The sequence below is a fragment of the Drosophila ananassae genome, chromosome 2L, assembly GCF_017639315.1.
Source record: "Drosophila ananassae strain 14024-0371.13 chromosome 2L, ASM1763931v2, whole genome shotgun sequence".
Lineage (NCBI taxonomy): Eukaryota > Metazoa > Arthropoda > Insecta > Diptera > Drosophilidae > Drosophila > Drosophila ananassae.
In genome coordinates, this window is record NC_057927.1 from 2,578,248 (window position 1) to 2,596,177 (window position 17,930).

Genomic DNA, 17,930 nt, shown 5'->3' on the forward strand with positions numbered 1-17,930 from the left:
GTCATTTGTATTTATAGCCAGCTGACTGCACATCCATTCCAGGCATTCGCCGCTTCTATATTTCTTTTCCGCGGAATTTTTCCTGAATAGGTATGCGGATTATTATTATTTATTCTGTGGCCCAGTTGAATTGATTTCTATGTTTTCCCTTCATTTTTTGTTGTCAGTTACATTTAATTGCTTGTATTGTGATTGGAATGCGATTATAATTCATAATGTCAATTATATTGCATATTTAGGGAGATTTTCAGATTTATTTGTCTTTTCGTAGAATCGTTTTGTTTGAAATCTATATCATTTTGCAATTATTTCATGTTCCGATTTTAGACCAGAGATACCCTAATGGCTTCTGGCTTTGTTTGCTTTCCACAATTTTTGTACCTAATTGAGCGAGACGGAATTTTTGTACCTAATTGAGCGAGACGGAAGCCACAAACTGCAGAATTAAAAATAAAACCAGGAACAGACTGAAGGCTTCCCAGAGAGAAAAGTACGATTTCCTTTATTATTATTTGGCTTGAACATGCAAGCGCATTTATTTTGTTCCTGGCCAAGTTTGCCGGCTTGTTTCTGTTTGGTTTCTGCTACGGTTTCAGCAGGCCAAGTTGTATAACATATTTCTACCTAATTGCTGAAAGTTTGTAACAATTTATAGCTGCATTGCAGTGGTTGAATTTTCCAGGCTCCTGCCCTAGGCCCTACCTTCCCAGTATCTGCGGTTGAGTAACTAAATGAAAGAGTTGATATTGGGCATAAATTTAGAAAATGGCAAAAGGTTAGTTTAGTGGAAATATCCAAGGTGTGTCGGGGTCTTTAGTTCCATGCATCGCGCATCTGTAGTGCAACTTTGCGGTTTACCCCGCAAACACTTCAAGCATATTTCATGCTCAACTGCACACTGAGTCCGACTGTAAACAAAGAAATGTGGCAAATGGCACCAAACCCAAGCGCATTAGGTTGCTCTGTCTCTCTCGGTTCCCATTTCCTGTCCCTGTCGCTTCCTTCCTTCATTTCGTAGCAATAATTGCTGCCAAACCGCTTGCTGCAATCATAAACAAGCCAAAAAGCAGCCAGCTCAAGCACCAGTAGAAGCACAATCCGAATACGAATCCGAACCCGTAAACCAAACGAAACGTAGCTGAGCAGAGCACGGCAAAACAGACTCCGGCAAATGCCAGTTGAGAGGCGTAATAACAAAGCCCCAAAACCGGACAACAGTTAACCGAATCACAAGGTAGAACAATATCGAACTCCAAATACTTATTAGGGACTTTAGAAAAAATACAATTTATTTAAAGACTGATTCAAGAATACAAGTTTAATAGGCTATTTTTTCAAAACAGGGCTGTTAAAAATAATAACAATACTAATAATACTAATATTTTTGGATGCATATAAATAAATAACCAGTTAAATAAAATAAATAAAAAACTAAACATAAGATTACTTTCAAAGTTCAATAGAACCATAAATTTTCTGTGAAATACTCTAATGTATATAAGCTTTAATATTTCACAAACCATGAATCATAACAATTATTTCAGCTTTTTGCGCGGAAAAAGGTCAGAATAAGTTTTATAATTGCACTCTGTTATTTTTCGATGTTTTATTTTTCTTTACAGGGTATGTAAGACAAGAATTACAAACAAGCTAACAAACTTAGTGCATCTGCTCCATTGCTGCCCCAAACCCCCAGCCTCAAACACACACGCTGCTTGGAAGCTTACTTCATATTTATGCGGATAGTTTCTCCCTGGCGGGGGTCATTACGATGCAGTCCCTCCACCTGCCACCTGTCCTAGCATTTTGCGTGGTCCTCCGGTTCTTGTGAAGAATGATTTGTACCGAGCTGCGTGAATTCGCAGTACAAATTGACTTGTTCCAAGCACACAAAAATGCACCTTCCTCTGCGGAATACACCTGTGCTCATGGGTTTGTTGTAATCAGCTTTTGGCTTCACCGCCTGCAACGCTTAGCCCGAGCTAATCCCGATTCGAGTTCGAGACTTTGGTTTCCTAGAGCCGCCAGCGGCCATAAATCATCAAATACTTTTGGCTGGGCATATTAATAACCAAAAGACAGTTGCTGGGGGCTTGATTTATGCACACTGTGGATTTTTTCAATAATCTCACGGTAAGCATTTTGCTAAGCCGCTTACCGCTTTTTGCGTTTATCGGTACCTGTCTCCCCCACATGTGTCAGATACGTATGGGAATTTATTCAGTGTTCCTTGGCCAATATCAGTGAATAAAGCAATGGACCAAAGAAAAGTATTCCGGTAAATCAGACAGAAAACTAAAAATCCATTTATCTGACTGATTCTATTTGCTAGAAAATTTAAAACCGAAATGTAATTAATTACCGTTTGAAAGTGCGCAAAACTAATTTACATATATTTACTAGGAAAACCAACTAATTACATTCTGAAGACCCCAGCCAAAACTGAACGCAAAACTATGCCACTCGTCCCACTTCCGGCACCCTTCTACACATATAGTTATGCGAACACAACGCGGCGTATACGTAATCTGCATTTTGCGCTGCCTCCCCGCACAAAAAGTTATCGATTTAATTGGTGTTCAAATTTATGCGCACCGACAAATTTTGTTAGGTATTCGCTATTCCCTTCATTATCAAAACAAAAACAGTTTGTAAAATCCCTGCAAATCACCCAACCAAAGCAATCCAAACGCGCTGCGCCAACATTTTTCAAATTTTTGATGCAAAAAAGTCTTTTATTCTACGATCCAAATAGGTACCAAACCAAAATGAAATGCCACTAAATAATGGGTTGCAGGGAAGTTAAGTGCAGGTTTATAGCTAATAACTGGAGTACGGTCGTTTTAAATGAGAAAATTGCAAATTTTTTTAGCAATCGGCATACCATGTGTTTTGAAATGTAAATACTCTCATTAACATCTTGCCAATGAATCAACAATATTATTTAACTGAAAACAACTTTAGGCTTTTAAGATTATGTCTGTGATCAGCCTAGAGAGGCAGCCAGACCGGATCCGAATAATTTATCTTCTCCTAGTGGGCGAACAATTCAAATTGAATCCCCGGCCATCCGACGGGTGCGAATAGATGCTAATCCCTGTAACTGCATCATTTTAATGCAGCTTGAAACTCTGCTGACATTTATTGCAGTCAATAAATTTGCAATTAGCGCCCTAGACGGGCTCTCGCCATTTGTGTGGGCGTGGACGCACTGCCAATATACATATATTCTAATTGTAATTGCATTTGCGACATTCGAGGATATTCTCTGCCTGTATGCCTGTGTGTGTAAGAGAATTTAAGTGGGCTTTCGAAGGGGATTTCCATTGAATGTCAATGCGCCAACGGCTTTCGTCGGCTGTCACCAGAGCGGCAAGTGCTAAGGTGCAGTTGTATTAGTCGGTAATTGCAGTTGTGTGAGTGGGAGTACGGAAGGGCCTTTCAAATATATCGCAGCAGCTAATGAATATTTAAGTATCATTTACAATTGAAGCAGATGGAAATGATATGTCGAGGACGAGACTGCGAAGGAGAGAAGGCTGGAAAATTGGAAATGAGCGCACTTTGGCTCCTTACGTTGGTCTAGGTCCTCGTATTTTGTTTTCTAATGGAATCTGTATATTTTGTATAATTAAATTTCCATTCGACTGCCTATTTGGCGTAAATGTGTTTACTTTATCCTTCAGGCCCTATTTCGCACTGATAAGTAGGCAGTACATTTAAGACGGAGTAGCCTTGGATTTTTCGCAGCAAATCATTTTTGGCATAGTTTATTGGGTATTATTTGATACAATTTTAAATGAAGAGCTCTTACTTACTTTCGATTACTTACTTTTCACGCTCTATTTTTGCTAGATTTCTCGCCTGATGACAGTCTATTATTTGTGCCATCAAAGGCCATCTGCTCGGCTGCACAATAATCACCTTAAATCGCATCTGAAACTATTCCATAGTTTTAGCCAGCCACGTGTAGGGGGGAGAAGCAAACTCTTCTAAAGGATTTTACGTTTATTTTTGTGCTCCTTGCCACTACTTGTGAAACTATTTGCGAACACCGGGCGCATACCAAAAGCGGCGATAATGATTCCTTTAAAGATATTTTCGCGCCATCGTTCGCCTGATGGCCCAGGAGAATGGGTTCTAATGTGTTTGCCAGTCAGTCTCGTTGAGTGTATTTGTGTGGTGCGGCTTGTGGGTTCGATTGCACTGCACTGCTGAGGTCAAAACTTTTCCAGGTGCAAACGCGCAAAATCAGCGAAAATATTCGCGCACAGAAAATGAAATGAGTTCCCCAAGCATTCTGCAACCTCAATCCGCCGACTTTTCCCTAGTGAGATGATGGGAGTTGTGGCCCCCTCCTCCCAATATGCGGTCTTTGGTCCTTCTGGCAAACTGGAACACTTTCCCTTGCATTGCACCAGCTTTTTCCATCATAATTGCAATGAGCGTTGATGATTCCCAGCGCTTATTGCGTTTGCAACGCAACTTTGGCTCCGGGTGTTGGGTTATGCAGATTTCCACAGCACAACCTCAAAGCAAAACCATCGAAACTCATTTGACTTAATAAATGTTAACTGTTTTTTAATCTTTGGACTCCTCTGGCAAAAAAGAAACAGAATAAAAAAGATTCCTTAGTTTTTAAGACGTTGGTATTTTCTAGCAATTTAATTCTGACTGACAAAGTCAGTTTAATAATTTTAAAGTCCCCCGTGGATGTTGTCTTACAGCCACGCCCTTTATCAGGAACACACGAACACACACGCTGGAGTCGCGTTGAGAGGAAGATGAATGGACATGGTCTTAAATGAATTGTCTGTGTCCTGAGACAGGACAACAACAACTGCTCACAGCAGCAACATCAGCAGGAGCAACAATCAGCAGGGGAGTTGCCACGCCACGCAGACGTCCCGGGCAATGACAGCTGTCAAAATTGCTTGGAATAAGTCGTTTGGCTTGCCAAAAATTCCACTACCTATGCTCATATGTAGGTATACAATACATCAGGGTGTCTGGCGCTAACTGCATGAATAAGTGGCCATATGTATGTATATAGGTGTACCACCGAATTGTCTCTGCTTTCGTATTCACACCCATATCCAATTTGCATGTTGACTGTCAAGGCGAGAGGCATTTTTTTGTGTCCGTAACTGAGAAGCCTGACATTGATTGGCGCCATCTCTCCATTTTTCGAGGACCCAGAATCCCATCTTCATTTTCGAACCGAAATCGAACCGAAGCCAAGAGACTAGGAAACTCCAATCGGTTCAATCTGTTCGGAGTGTCCATCAACCGCATACAAAAAACCATTCCGCAATTACTTAAGAATATGCAAAACATTTCAAAATTGCATTCCGCAAACAAAGCACATATACAAAAAGAGTAGCAGTGTGTGTAAAATACTATGTATGTGAGTGTGTAGACAGCACGTACAGATATCCTTTATCCCGTATCCTGCTACCTGTAACCTAAGCCCCACAACGCTTGTCCAGCTCACGTGCCAAAGTCCTGGTTCGCATACAAGAGATCGCAGGCGTGTTGCATGCCAAGTGAAAAGCCAAGGCGAAAGTCAATTCAATGCCTTTGCCTTGAGATGCCAGGACATGTGCTCCGTTCACCGCAAGTTTCAGTTTTAAACATGACCAGGGGGCGACACGTCAAGCGAAAGTGCAGTAGTTCTCATTGTCCTTTTTTTCGTTGAATCCTGCAAGCCAGAACAATGTCCATTGTCGTAAAATGTCGTGGAGAGCTTTGATGGTTATTGCGACTGAAGTGCAACTGAAAATGATACGACCTATTAAATAAGTTTTGATCTTCATTGGGTAACCAAGTATCTATTCAATAAAAAAGATTAAAGGGCTCACAGTCCTTTCATTGCTATACAAAAGGACAAAAATTCAAATAAGGAATTTGTATGCTAGTATTTATTGAAAATGCATCAAAAGAGCCTGGTGTACTTCATTTTAGTAAATATAAATTCCTGTGTGATTTTTATTTGGCTTCCAGCCAGACAGAAAATATTTAAATAATCTGCAAACCGCAAAATGCAAATTGAATGAAATTTAAGCAAGCACCGCACGATGGCATGACTTGATGGCTTGAAGATTGCACAGGGGCATACTTGAGTTCTTTGCTGTATGGATGGAGCAGGAAGGATGAACAGGATTCCACCGGGCTATACCAGGTAGTCTGATGGCCGCAAAACAAATTACGCTGCAAATAGACAACATTTACATTGCCATGGCGATGGAATAGATGACTGGGATGCCGCCAACGATGGTGGCAAGAAAAATTGGCATCAAATATTTCACGCAAGCTTTTCACCAAGTACAAAAACTTTTTGAGGGCGATGGCAGCTATATACCACATACATTTATCTTAATTTGGTAGCTAGCTGGAAGTTCAGGTGTGAGACTGTGAGTCGGCAACCAGTTGAGGCTTATAGGCTATAGGCAAGGCTGCTAATGGCGTTTGCCATCGAATCCTTCACGTGTCCTTGGCATGTGCCCCGAAACCCCAACCATTGCCGAACCCACACGCCCAAAGGCAACACCAGCCTTTATGTCGGCCAAGCTCGAGTGTATTTACCCCGAAAATTTGTCTCGTGTGTGTATTTTACACGCACACCCCGTTGGCCCTCGTCCTTGAGTCTCACCTGCATTTATAATAGAGTTTGAGCAGCTTGAGGCACGAACGGAGCCGCAGAAAGTTCGATGCCTTTGTCAGCCGCAGGCAAACTGAAGTCGATGCCTCACCATGTGTGCCACTTGTCCGACACAATAAGAAAAAATCCATTGCCAAGATATTTTTATTATTAAATTTTAAATTCAGAAACTAGAAAATACATTTTAAATGAATATATTACATACTTCCTTTCTTTAGATATCTTAATATATTCATTACAAAATTTCCTTCAGTGCTCAACCGCACCGCCTGCCCGAAAATTAGCTGTGCTGTGTGGAAATTGTATATGCCACACATGATTGGCATTGCAATGCAGTAGGTTGGGGCTGGCAAAAGTGAAGGCCTGGGGGATGGGGGCCGTGGGAGCATCCACACACGCACACATAGATAACAATACGGGGCACAGGACACGTGTAGCCAAGCAGCTGCAAAAAAGGAGGGCTTTTTGTGCAAAAAGAAAGGGGTGTGGTTGTGCGAGTGTGGAACAATTTTTATTGATTGCATTGATTTTAGTGCTCGATTTCCAGCGTTTATCCTCCTCGAAGGAGTGGCCTCATTATTTTTCCTTTGCGTAGGAATTTCAGTGATTAGTTACAAACAAAACCGCAATTATTTCTCACTTAACCGCAGCTAATTTAATGAATTTTCGGGAAGCCATAAAAAATGTATTTAATTAACTGCAACAAGATATTAACTTGGTCAAGTTTTGGTAACAAATTAGACCGCAAAGCCAAATTGTTTTGTGTTTCTTGCAACTTTTGGCCTTCCTTTTTTTTCAAACTTTACATAGAAAAGGTGTTTGCCTCTAATTGATGGCCAGAAAATTAATTGAGTGGCGTTTGGGAGCCAGTTGGTCGGTACGCCCCCTAATCGTTTTCTGTCCCGTGAATTTTTTTTGTCAAGCTTATTCTGTTTTTCCATGTAAAGCAGATTTGTTTAAAAAAGTTTTTTTTTTATGTTCAGGTTCGCTTTGAAAAGTTTTGCCCTGCATTTACATTTTTTTTTCAAACTCTAGCTGTAATTAACTTTATCGATAAACATTTTTTTTTTGGGTTGTCCACGGAAGGCCGGACCACCTATGAGTTGTAAAATTTTTTGGCTTTACGGAAGTTTGTCAGCCACTTTAGAGCACTTGCTGGCATTTGTTTGAATTATTAATTAGTTTGTTGGCTGGATGGCTGGTTGGTTGGCTGGCTGGTTCAAAAACTTTTGCCTTTCAGTTTGACAGATTGCACAAAAGGCAATTCGAGCGACAACTACTACGGCAACGACAACAATTCGGCGGTTTCGTTTGTGAAATTCGTTAACAATTGTTTAACAAGAGTGCTGGTGGTGATGGAAGTGGTGGTTCCCTGGAAATGTACCCCTTACCAATCCGGCGCCAAGGACATGCAGCGCATTGCAATTTACGGTTCCCATAGCCATTGCCAGACCCCAATCCAAATCCCCCATGGCAAAGTTGCCTCGAAAGCAAACAGGATGGTGGACAGAGGAAGGCGGAAAGCGGAGGAAAGTGGCAACTGGAGCAGCGGTAAATACTCGGGCGTTTGTTGTATAATCCCCTGGCAGCTAACAAATGTGCGCACATCCGTATCCCGGCCACTAAAGCCCCGCTTGGAATACCCCTATTCCAGCTATCCAGCTACCCACTTGTTCCACCTCCCAATCCCCTGAAATCCCAAGCCCCAACCTCCAATCCGAACAAACAACCCAGCTCGAGTCGACTCGACTCGATTCAACTCGACTCCACTTTCCTCGCCTCGACACGCAAAATGCAAACATACGCATTGCAGTTGGGTAAATGTGTTAAGCACACAAAGCGACGGTTGTTTCTGGTCCATTGCCATCACCTGGCTATAACTCTATCTGAGCTATCTCTGGCGGGGCATCCCCAATATCTGGAGGAGGGTTCGCTGGTCGGGCGCTGCTCACTGCTCCTCAGGTCGGTACCGGCTTGTTCCTGCTGCAAATTGCTTAGTGAAAGCAAACAAATTAATCAAAATCAACTGGAAAGGTGTGCCACAGAGCCGGCATCAAACAATGTCGACGAAAGCTGTTCTCCTGTCCGCTCCTTTCGATATGGTACCTATTTATGCGCTGAAAAAAAGTTATTGGAATTCGTTGATCGAAAATATTAATAAAGACAAGAAATAAATAAAATTAATAGTTTTTCTGGCACTCCAACAGCTATTTTTCTAATGGAACTTTAATATTTAAATGGCTTGTTGGATTTTAGGTTTCAAATTACTCATCCCCGTATTATGAGATCCAAACTAATATTTACAAACTTTAAAAAATATGTAAATACTTTACAATGTGAAAAATTGCATTTCCTAATTCGTAAAATGTGCACTGTAGTTGAAACTGTTTTTTACACGTGTCCTTGCATGGAGTCATCAGAGGCCAAGACTCACAGGTTGCATTGCTCTTGTTTGGTTTCGGCCAAATGCAGGTGGAGCCCGGAGTTTAGCTCGGATTGCGGACGGGAGTGAAAGGTCTCCGGAGAGCCACTGACACGGGGCTAACTAACACAGCGATTGGCTTCGTTAGGCAAACCGAAAAATTGAGGTTTGCGGGGGTCATTCTCTGTATTCCGGTACCCATGTTGGCACCAGCGTAACCACAAGGTGCCAGAGTTCGATTAAGACTCTTTCTAAGCCGTTGTCCATTTTGGGAGTTCAAGGAGGAAGTATTTACGAGCATTAGTAAAAAGGTTTTGGATTGGATTTACAGAAAAGTAGGTTCCTAAGTGGTCTTGGTGATTTTTGTAATGGTGTTTGAATAAGAATTCGTTGCATGAAGCATGAACTTTTTATTAAACATTTATTTCTAACTATTTCTACTTCTATAAATACAGATTTTAAATAATTTTTCATACCAAAGAAAATAAATCGAAAATTAAAATAAGTGTTAGGGAAAGTTCATACCCTTAATCATTGATTCCTCGATTTCTTACTGCCTTCGAAACATTAGGAAGCAAGTGCTTCCATGCAATTACCCCCTTGGGATTGCCACAAAAAGCAATCACTCCCTGAAATGAAAGTCTGTGGCAAGTGGAACCGCACACATGATTTCGGGGAACGAGGCCACTTCTCCGACGAGGCCAGCACATTATGCTACGCAATTACGTCATTTTCTCCACCTTTATATTAGGCCCGTGCAAAACGAACTCATATGATGGGTTAAGGGCTGTCTTCCGACCCGCATTTTTCCGCGTAAATTTGTTCGCATGAAGCGGCGACTGCCGGCGGGGCACATTGATTGTGCAACAATTGTGCACAACGAACCGAAAGCAGATACAAAACACAAAAAACAAAAAAAAATTGGATGAGGTTAGGTCAGGCATATTGGCTCATCCTCTCACCTGACTTTACCTTCACGCCGTCTGACGTTTAACCTATTTTGATAGACAAGGGGTCACGGGGTCCTTTTCGGGAGGAGCGGCGGCATGGCAAAATTAAGCTGGCATGTCGGTCCAGGTATGTAGCTCGTGCCTGCATGCCAGCTTGATAATACCCTCTGGCAATTTTTCGCATTTGGCGACATGTCACTGCCGCCGATTCGATTGTTTTGCTGTGGAGCTCTGGCCCTCTAAAGGGTGTAGGGACATGGCCACTGGCAGGGTTCAAAATGCAAGAAGGGGCTTCGGTAGTAACGGGAAGGAAAAAGAGCGGCCTGGCTGAGCCGCTGACAACGCACGCTAATTGCCATGTATGAAACAATTTTTGTGTTGTTGGCGTTTCCTCCTTTGGGCGCTACAACGGACCCAAATGGAAACGTTGCCCGGAACACAAGTGACCTGCGGCCAACTTTCTTGTTACTACGGATTCAATTTTTGGCTTTTTTGAATACGCTGTCAGTCAGGAAGTGCTGCGTGTTTTGTAGCTTTTCCAGCCTAAAAGGACTTTTAGGTTAGTCTTGGTACGGCTTTACTCTTAGGAATTTTTTGATAAAAATAACAATCATTTTAAAGTAATACAATATTTTTTGGTAAATTTTATACGATATGTACCATTTTATATGGTTAGTTAAAAGTAATATCCTTTCTTAAAGCCTAGGACTTCTTTCTGCATTAAACCCTTGGGGCTGCATACCTAATTTCCCAGATGGGAGTGTCGCTGAGTACCCTCGGCTATACAACCTGACCGCATTAAATATGCATGACCAGAGAGGATCTTAGATGCCCGAACCAGAACCAGACAGCGCATCAACTCATCATCTTCGGGGGATGCGGATGCGTGCTTGCATAATGTGGATCCGGATGCGGATGGGTATGGGGAGATGTGACGAGAAGAAGCCCGACACATGCTTGCTTAATTAGTCAATTTAATAGTTGGCTTTCTTGTTTATGAGGCCCGTTGAGAATGTGCCAGGATTCTGAAAGAGAGACCCATCAGGAGAGGGAGAAACTGCTAAAGTCGCAGGCACGCATGCCGAGGACATGAAATTCTAATTAAGCGACAAATATAAAAGTCTTCTCTGCGATTATTTATTATTTGCCATTGGAATAAGAATTCGCTTTCGCTACAGCCCCCTGCCGCATGGTTTTTGGCTCCAAATATAATGCCCCAAGGAGCAAAATTTTCTAATTAAGCTGAATGCAGGAACAAGAAAAAAGTAAAGAAAATAAAATGAAACGAGCAGAGCGGAGCACAACAACCCGAAATGTTTTCTAATTAAAATGGAACACAATTCGAAACATGCAAAGAGCGAAAGAAAAGCCAAAAGAAAGCAATTTGTGTGAGAAAAATGAAAAGTTAGCAGCCGAATAAAAAATAAGTGAAAGCATGCTAAGAGAAGTAAAAGTAACAAATCATTAAAGAAGGTAGGCTCGTACCATTACCCACAAGGAAGTGGCAGCAGAGAGGGCCGACTGGGCAGGGACCATGCCCACTCTCTCTCACACACATACAAGTGGTCAAAAACTTTCAAAATTAATTTTCAACTTTATTTTGCTGGCAGAGAATAAAAAAAATATAATAAACAAGTCAGCAATCAAAAACACGCATACCCAGACTCAGCTTTCCTTTGTGTCCTGGAGACAATGTGTGTGTAAGCGTACAGAGAGAGAAAATATTATGACAAAAATACAACATATATAATAGCTATGGCAGGAAGTTAAAATTAACTTTAGAGAAAATTTTGTTTCTCTGTTTCATTTGGATGTCAGGTCGGTTCACGGAACACCACCCACAATAACCTTATAGTAACACCAAAGGCACAAAAATATCAATTAAAATGGCAGCTTGACTTGGAAACTGCTTCTAAGCAGTTGTCGGCCTTGTTGTAGTTGCTTCTGGTGTTGTTATTCTTGGGCTAGTTGTTGACTCAACAACCACACAAAGGCAAACTCCGGAGCGAGGGAACGAATTAGAAATGGTCGGGGTGCAAACTTGGATGAACAATTTCAAACAGGGGCAGGGATGGAGGACACCCATCCTTGCCTAAAGTTCTTTCTGCTCCTGCGACAGACAGTTTTGATAGTTGCCTCGGCTCCCTCATCTTTATCCATCAGCTGGCCAAAGTTGAATGGCATCTCAGGCAGAAAGTTCAAAATGCAACTCCTGATGCTGAAGCATTTTCCAGTCTGACATGAACAAGATGACTATCAATAAATCCAGACATCTACATATATATAGACAAACATATACAAACGTAAGCATATTCACAGCTTAAGTTTTTAAATGGGGAATATATAATTGGTTAGGTATTCACCTACAAATATATTTAATGAAGATTCAAAATTATTTATTATTAAGAGATTATTTTTAGGACTATTTTTATAAACACCGCTGTATTCGCCATGCAAGAGAAGAAAATTGCCGCCATTGGCCACATGGCGTATGCGCAACGCACAGCCGGATACTAAGTTAATTAATCATACGCACCGCATGCCAAGAATTGCCAATAAGTTAAATTGAATTTTCAATAAAATCTGCGCAAAACAGATTCTGTAATGGGGCAGAGCTTTCTGGCAACCTCGAGTGGAATCAATCGCACATTATCGGAAGTCAATCAAATAAACGGAATATTTAAAAGCTATTCAATCAAGTAGCTAGTCATTAATTAGGCAATAATGACTACACTGAAGCAATTTTGAATTCATCTTTCTGAATTTATTAATTTGCAAACTAAAGTATATAACTAAAGGTAGATTTTAATTGAATTGCTTTCTTGAAAATTTATACAAATTATTGAAAATGAATCCTATTTATGTGCAAAGGCTTTGAGTAACAGGGTCAAGGCTATTCAAAAATATTTTCCTCCAGGTTGACTGTGTTAAATTTACGTCGTCTGTCAACGCATAAACCCCAACATCTGTGTCACTTTTCATTTAAGCCCTGGCCGTGGCTCTGGATATAGCTTCTCCTCAGATCCACCGACTACGGCCGTGGCCCATTTCGCCCTTGGCTGCTGCTGGGAGTACCCAGCTACATATGTATCCCCCGATGTGATTTACTCCATACAAATTGTATGCGGCAGTTGGTGCCCCAGCAGTAGTGGCAAGAGCAATGCTGAAAACGGAAGGTTGTGCCATGGCAACAGCAGCAGCAGCAACAGCAACAGTTAAATGAATCAAATCCATTTCAAAGCAATTCATCAAATGTCAGCGCTTTGGCTGGCCAACCGCGCACCAAACGTAAGCCGCATCTAGTTGAAACAACAAGGGCAACAGCAACAACCAAGACAACATGGCAAACAACAAGAACAACATTATGTAGATTTGGCATGGAAAGCATCGGAACGGTTCCGGTAGCCGGGTAGTCTGAATCCATCCACTAAACCGGGTCGCCCAGCCGCCCAGTCTCGGACGTGGAGCTCTGGGTGAAGTAAACTCGTTTTATAATTGAATTGATCCCATTATGTAGATGAAAACGTTTTTACGTTTCGTTTCGTTTCGCTTCGTGCAAAATGGCGGCCAGTGTCTGGCAGTGCAACTTCCGGTCAAAAATTGAGGCGGAGGCAAGTATGAACGGCTTGTAGTGGGAGTTCGAGGGTGAAAATGGCGGAGTTGGCTGCCAAAAGCATAAACACCGAATGGAGTTCCTGCCCAGCTAAGAGCCAATGACGGTCGCTGCTGTTGTGGTTGTTGATGTTGCCTTTATTGGACTACTCTGACCTAAATGGAGTTAATCTACTAAGCAGAGAATTGTACTTTTCTGCTCAAAAGATCTGGATTTGTGAGAAAACTAGATGAATTCCATTTAATAGCACATTTTGCATTGTTTTTAAAACAAAATGGAGACTAAAACTCGTAATATACCTGCATTTAGATAGTTTGTTTGCTGGTCTTAGTTGGAATATCAATTAGTTCAGAGTAAACAACATTCCCAGGAACAAACAATTACCCGAACCCTTCTAAAGCATTTGCTCCTCGCAGTTACAAACTGAGGGAAAATCCTTTTCCCTTCCATTTTGCTGTCTTTGTTGCCTTAAGGCTTGGCTGGGGCAAATGCAAGGCGAGGCATGGCAACGAAAGGATACAGTTTGAGGAAAATAAATTGAATTTAGTGCTTATGTCCTGACATTCGCTTTTAATTTCATTTGGTCTTAAGCCAAGTCACCCTGAAAACAAACGCACCGGGCTAAAGCGGGAGAGAGTCCAAATGGGTGAGAATAGTGCCAGTGAGGAAAATGGCAAACGATCTGCTGGTTCGCGTTTAATTTTCCACAGTTTCCACAGCTTGGCCGCCAATATTGTTGTTGTTAGTCTCATCTGTAGTTTTCCCAACTCGTGTTCGCTTAGTTTGTTTGATTGCCTTGGTTTCGACTGCATTTACACAGCACACCGACAGCCAGACACCAACATATACACACAAGCTTACTCGCACCCTGAAGGCAGGATATCCTTTTTGAAATCCGTAGCAGCTTAATTACAAATTAGCAGCCGGTAATACTATAACGGCTGTCTGGTTATGATTTCAAATTAAACGTGAATCTGAAAAAATCTCTGCGAAAATCTTTTTCCTAATTTACATGAAAGCAATGGTTTTTGTGGTTGGATAGAAGTTGGATAAACTCTTAGTGGTAATAGGTTAAAGGGTTGCTTTTTGGCTATGAATGGCATTTAGTTTTTTCTGATAGTTTCAGAACTGTAGCGTTAATTACCTAACCTAACTACCTAAAAGGTATTACTTAGATTTGGTAAGGGTTTCAAAATTTGGAGAAGTGAGGACCAACGGAGAAAACATTTCTTCCATGTTAGTCACGTATTCGGACACCGAAATACTCTTGTTCTCGCCAGTATCGATATGTGTATGGGTTCGGTTTTGTGCATTGCTACCGCAGACAATACACAACTCAACTCTTTCAACAATGTGGCACATTGGAAGTACAAAATGCATAAATCATTTTGCCCCATACCAATCCCATAGCAGGCCCCTTCATGCAGCAAACTACTTTTGCATGCGGGCACCCAAACATAAATGTTTAAGCATGTTTTGTTCGGTTTTGTTTTCCCCATAATGAAGGATTCGCACACACACATACCACCAGAACCACCAGTAGCAGAACCACCCATGCACTTTGCACACATCTCGAAACAATGTGAAAGAGGCTGAGCAGCCTCCAACATTTTGTTGCACAAAACTTTCAATGGGGGCAAAATCTGTTCAACAAAATCGATGCACAATAAATTTTGTTGCAACATTTTTGTGACTGCCATAAAGTCTATCTAGTATGTGGAATGGCCAGAAAGCAGTCCTCCATCAATGCAAAACAGTGCAGTGCTGGATGCACTGCAGCTGTCCTCCTTTCCAGCACGAGGTCTCAGGATTATCAATGTGGATTTTGATGTATTACAAGCCTTGGCAAGCTCATTGATATGCGGCAGCAGTAGGGTCTAAGCTGCTCTGTAATCGGAATCATAGGGCCGATGGGGATAGGGTCGAGATAGAATTGGAAATTGGGAGTTTGTATTAAAGTTTCTCTCTTGTCTGCTGGGACCGGCATGGCACTTTTCATTTTATTTTTATTTTTTCTTTTAACAAATTAATTTGCAAAAAATTTAGCTCTCAGTTGCAGACCTTACTAGTGGCTTGGGATCTATTAAAAATGTGTCAAAAGTTACAATTAAGTTGTCAAGTTTAATTAATATATAAATTGATTCATAATTAGTATGATGAAACTAAAAACTTCATATAAAAAGGTTTAATTAAATTTTAAACGCACTTTATCTAAGAATTACAAATTATTCTAAGTATTTTTTTGAGGACTGTATCACAAATTCAAGTTGAAGGATTATATTTCTACAAACAACCATATTATCCTCTTAATAGCGATGTAAAACTAAAATGAATTTAAATCCAATTTTAAAGTGCATCTGACAAAGTACGAGAATAGCTTTAATCCACTTACGAAATAATCCTCAATTTGTGAACTCGCTACTGTAAGGTACTCTTTTTATTTACCAACTACCTTTCATATATTAAATAGAATTCATTCCATCTCCATGGTCCCGAGCACAATAAATTTTTAAAATATTTACATATTCCAGCTGAAAGCTGGTAGCCAACAAATCATGGTTTTGTTAGCTCCACACCCGGATTCCCGGCTGATGGCACCCTGATTGGCCTTAAGCTGCATTTTCCTTTGACCGAGTCACACGGACACACTCCCGATGCACGAATGTGCGGGTAGATGGGTCCTGCAGGACCTGCAGATCGTCACGCGTTTTTGGCATAAATTATCTATGGCATATGTGACATAGCGATGTTGCTAACACAGCCGGAACAACTTTATAAAAAAAACCCCTGCCACCATGCCCCCATACCACATCCACATGCAACCACTTCCCCAGACTACCACTGTTTCCACTGGGAATCCCCTGCCAATCTATCGTGTCATGTCAGCAGCTGCTGTGTTTAATTTACGTTCCCCTTCACCCCTACTGAACTAAAACACAGGTAAATCCCGTAAAGCGTTTCCACAATGCAGAATACAACGCTCCCCACACACCGGACTGCATCCACACAAATGGCTAACGTGCACAGCCGGACATAGATATATTTATGTACCTTCGGGGAGCTGGAGATGGAGCAGGGGGCTACGATATATGTATATATGCATCAAATATCAACGCCATTATTTGTGTTTTGCTTCCACTGATGTTGTTACTGTCGGTGTTTATCTTGGTTCTGTTGGTTCTATTGAATAAGCGAACAACGTAACTGGGTTAATTTATATATATCGCTTGCGGGCTAAGCTGTTGATATATAATATCGGGTTATAAATTGTAAGTACGGTGCAGCGTGATCTGGGCAAGAATAGTATTGAAACCATCTGTACCGTGGTAGAAACTAAATACTACAACTACTACTTTAAAATGGGGTTTCAAAATCTTGTTTTTAAAGCTTTAAAAATAAGTCGGTCAGAGTTTGAAAAGAAAACAAGTAAATAGACAAAAAAAAGGAGGCCGAATGTCAAGTGCTGTAAAAATTGCATTGCTTTTTTGCCTCTCCTTCTCACTCAAACTATTGGTTAGTTTTTCATCCTTGGTCCTGTGCTTCTTTTCTATCCTGGTTCCTTCTTATTGTGACAGCCCAAACTGAGTGACTGACTATAAAGAAACGCGGCCTGCAGAACTGAGACTTACTGAAAAGAAGCTTTTTAAATCTATGGTATAATATACGAAATCTAAATACCTTAATTAAAATGGCAAGAATTTTGTAAAACTTGGAGGATTTTTACGTATAAATTATGCCAAGTATCAATTAATCAGTTTAATTTTTAGAAATGAACACCCATAGTTACGCTGTAGAGTATTCAGAATGAAATGCCAATACTGGCTGGGAAAGAAGAGGCAGCTTTTCTCTACTCTATACAATAAACGGGCCAATTTTCAGCGCTGCCCAGACAGACAGAGATGGAGTAAGATAGAACCGACAGGACGAAAGGACGACGGACGGGCAGATGAAAGGACAGGCATCTTGTCACATTTAGGGCCAGAGTCCACTTAGGGCAACTACAAAAACGAGAATGAAAAGCGCGACACAAATTGAAAACGAAATACCCCAACTGATGCCATAGAATAAAATTGTTTGCTTCTATTTATTTTCACTCTAGTTTTTGCTCCCCTAGTTTACAAAATATTTTGATAAATATTTAAATGCCTTAAAGTGCACAGTCCAGTTAATTGAGAATCCAAGTAGCCATGGAAATGGGAATTTAAGTAATTGTCGTGGGCAAGAAAGGGATACCCAAATCAGCAAAGGGCCGAACGGCAGAGAGCCCATGGAGTTCATTAATTT